This window comes from Phacochoerus africanus, chromosome 10 (assembly GCF_016906955.1).
Source record: "Phacochoerus africanus isolate WHEZ1 chromosome 10, ROS_Pafr_v1, whole genome shotgun sequence".
NCBI lineage: Eukaryota > Metazoa > Chordata > Mammalia > Artiodactyla > Suidae > Phacochoerus > Phacochoerus africanus.
Window position 1 is genome coordinate 42,044,562 of NC_062553.1, and position 4,441 is coordinate 42,049,002.

A 4,441-nucleotide genomic window follows, 5' to 3' on the forward strand; every position below is an offset into this window, starting at 1 on the left:
GGGCAGTGTTTCAAATATATGAGTTCTCACCACTCTGCTGGACTTCATTTTGGTGTTATTCAACTTGTGGTGGTGAGACAAGTAAATACAAAATCAAAGGGAATTTAAGGATATGATTATCCCAGAAGGATTTGTACTGATAATTAGTTGTTCCCAAGGTGTTCAATAATTCCCCCCCCCCCTTTTTTTTTTTTTTGTCTTTTTTCCTTTCTAGGGCCATACCTGAGGCACATGGAAGTTCCCAGGCTAGGGGTCTAATCTGAGCTATAGCTGCCGGCCTATGCCAGAGCCACAGCAACGCCAGATTCCAGTTATGTCTGTGACCTACACTACAGCACATAGCAAAGCTGGATCCTTAACCCACTGAGCAAGGCCAGGGATCAAACCTGAAACCTCATGGTTCCTAATGGGCTTCATTTCCTATGGGCCATGACAGGAACTCCTTCGATATGCTCTTAATCTGTATTTATTCAAAAACTGTTAGCTCAGTGTGGAAAAGCTTTTATTATTTTTACTGCATGTTAATTCCAGATATAAAATTTATACACTCATATCTTGAGTAGAAATTTTACTCTGTATGTAAACATTCTAGAGTGGGAGAAGCCATAAACCCTTAACCTCTATTTTGCCAAAAGAAAGGGTTGGGATTAATACAGAAAGAAGTTGAAAGAGAAGTTCTGAAATCCTGAACCTTTGTCTCCTCTTCACAGCTTATTCACAGTGTCTTTTTTGGATGCGAGGTGTTTGTAAAAAGTGCTGTAGTTAAATTTACATGCAAACAAAAGATATTTTATGAAATGTGTTATTTCATTATTTAAACTGGATATTTGAAGGAAATGAAATAATTTTTCTGGATGAATTATAATTCCGCTCCAAAAGGGCATTCAGTAGAAACATGAGTTCTTAACAATTATATTTGTTGAAAACAGGTATGTACTTTTTTATATAATTTATACCAAAAACCCCCCAATACTTTATGCAGTTCAGATGCATCTTTTGGAACACAAGCCTACACTTTTACAAGTACAGATTCTCACAGTCAAAGAAAATGTTAATAACCAGCCATACTATTGTCAGGTAATTAAATGGTTATGGATTTCTACTCAAACAACTTCAGTAATTTTTCAATAAAACACCCAGTGTGACTAGAGTGCCTAGTTGTCCTTATTTGCATAAGAAAGGTTCTGACTATTGTACACAGCATGGTACTCATCCTTTCCATTGCTCCTCTTCATTGGGCCATTTAAGACAAATCAGTCTTGCTGTACACTCTGCCACTGCAGATCATTTATTTCATTAAAGATTGCCAGAGGAAATGCAAAGATACTTCCAAAAAGTATAAAAACACGACAAGCAGTGGCATGTATGCCAAAAGTGTCCTTTGAACTTTACCTTCTCTGTGATTTGGTGATTGTTTTATCATTTTTCTTTTTCTTTTTTCGCCTTTTCTAGGGCCGCTTCCCTTGGCATATGGAGGTTCCCAGGCTAGGGGTCGAATCGGAGCTATAGCCACCAGCCTACACCAGAGCCACAGCAACACAGGATCCGAGCCATGTCTACGACCTACACCACAGCTCATGGCAACCCCAGATCCTTAACCCACTGAGCGAGGCCACGGATCAAACCCACACCTCATGGTTCCTAGTCGGATTTGTTAACCAACTGCACCATGACAGGAACTCCCAAAATGTGTTCTTAAGCACTAGGGTGCAACAGGAGATATAAAGTCTTATTAAAGCCACTCATTTTGTAATGGAATAAAAAATATTTTGGGGATCTTCAAATGAAAAAGTGAGGAAAATTTTCTGCTCAATGGGTTTTGCTACTTAGGGAAGAGAGGGAATGCCAAAACTCTTATTTCTTGTCTCCTTGCCACAGAGAAATAATAGTGCAGCCTTGGGGTAGGGTTCTGGTTCCTGCTCAAGGACTATACATAACTGAATATCTTCCAGTTCTTCTGGAGGAACTAAGGTCCCCACCCACGTGGAGGATGGTAACTTCAGACTGAGCAAAAGATTTCCCTGGACACTTGTTGCCAACTGATTGGAGGAAAGTCATATACCCTACACACCTCAGCCCATCTTTTACCTATAAAAAACTTCACCCGCCAAACCATTGAGGAGTTCAGAGTTTTTGGGTGCCAGAGACTCAATCTCCTTGCTTGGCTCTGTAACAAACTTTCTCTGCTCCAAACTGCAATGCTTCAGTTGTTTGGCCTCACTGTGTTCTATTAACATCTCCTCTTGGAGGCAGCATAGAGATCTCCACTTCAGCTTACTTAGCCAGAACAATTTATATTTCTCTGTATGTACAACTCATACTCAATTCAATAAAGTTTGGATTCATTCCCTCCCAAGTTTCTCTCATCTTCTTTCAAGGACTTTTGAAAAGTTCTGTTTACTAATTTTTTTTAAAGAGAAAAGAGTACCTGCATACAATAAAATTCTTTCTTTGGTTTATCATATTTAAGAAGAATATTTTAACTATTCTAATAATAACTGTATCAAAAAAAAAACCTCCGCTTTTTCTCTTTAAAGTGTTATTTTCAGGTGGCGAAGAAAGGCCACACATATTAGCAGTTTTTTTTGTTGTTGTTGTTGATTGTTTTTAGCTTTACAAATGCTGCAAAACAAAGTGGGATATTTAGTCCTATCTCTTTATATGTCATTTCTGTGGGATACAGAAATAGGCATTCTTAGATATAGTAAGTATGCATACCTATATAGGCACAGAGACATGCCTGTGTGTACACACACATACACGTTTCACACTATATGTTAAAGGTTTGTGGCGTGTCATTGCAGGTCTTTCCGTGTATGCACAAAGGGGAAGGAGAGGAAGACCAACGTGCTAAAACAAGGTGAAGCAGCCAGACCTCAAGACCATAAAGCATCTCAGAGAGCAACACACATAAAAAATATTCCATTCCTCAGAAATTAAATCCCTGATACATGTAGAACACTTTCAGTTCTTACAGAGGAGGGGTAAGGACAAAAGCAAGATAACTTCTGAAGTCATCTTGTAGGGAAGACAATGGTAATTCTTAAAAGCAATGGGTCCAGAGGAAGAATTCACTGCAAGATAATGACTCAGCAGGTGGGCTGGCTCCATCCTGCTCAATTCAGCTGAAGCCTGCCCAGCAGGGCCAGATCTTCAGGATTCAGGGTCACAGGGTTTGGGCTCTGTCTTAAGAGTTTCATACATCCAAACACTGATAGGAACTCCTATTGTGTACCGTGGAGTATATACGAATTAAAACCACACACTCACCCCACAGTAAAAGAACAAACAAGAAGGGAAGCTGCTGCCACCAGCAATTCAGAAGGTTTAGGAACCACAGCTGTAACCTACCTGCTAAGGATTCTCTCACTCACACCTGTACTTGCCTGCCCACGAGGCACAACTCCTTGGACCTCTTAAAGGCACCAAATGACTATCTCCTGAACTGGAGGCAGTCATCCTTTTGTTTTGTTTTTAATTTTTAAATTATAGTTGATTTACAATGTTCTGTCAATTTCTGCTGTACCGCAAAGTGACCCAGTCATATATATATATATATATATATATATGTACGTATATTCATTTTCTCATATTATCCTCCATCATGTTCCATCACAAGCGATTGACTATAGTTATGTGTGCTATACAACAGGACCTCATCACTTGCCTGTCACCCTTTCAAAATTCAAATATTATATAACATGACTGACTGCATCAAGGGTTAAAAATGCTTCACTAGATGTCCTTTGCAGTGATAGATAAAGCCCACATCCTAACTTCTGCCTTAAAGATCTTGCCACAGCAGCTCCTGGCCAGTCAATTCCGCCTCCACAAGGCCGCCTTCACCTGTTCTGCTTCCTGCACCTGCCTGCTCCCCCAGGGCCACACCAAGGTCCTGGTTCCTTGGGCGCCAAGTTTCTCATTTGCAGGGCCTCCTCACTGGCTTCCTGGACCCCTTTTACCCTCAGTCACTTCCTCAGGCTGAAGCCAGGGGAGTTCTGGGCGGAGCCCAAATCCTTAGGGCGGGTCATGCCCACCCGTTCATGCCCCCAGGTGCGAACAGAACCTCTGCTGAGGGCAAAGAACTGCCCCTCAGGCACTGCTCACCCTGAACCCCGGAAGTGGTGAGAAGCAGGAGGTGATGTTGACGCTTCCCCCACCCCACCACCACCTTAGTTGGATCCTCAATTTTCTCAGGGACTCAAAGCAATAATGAAGGATAATGCTGCTCCGGAATTGCATGCTCTTCAGAAGCCTACTTCTTCAGAAACACCTCCTCTGAAAGTTCGACCGCTTCAGAAACGCCCCCTCCCCACCACCCCCACCCCCCGGCTCCGGGCCCTCTTCCGGCCCCGCCTCTGTCCGAGAGCGAGCACAGGCCGGCCCTGCCCACTTCCGGCTGGAGGGGGAACTGCCAATCACTGCGCAAAGACCTCGCAGT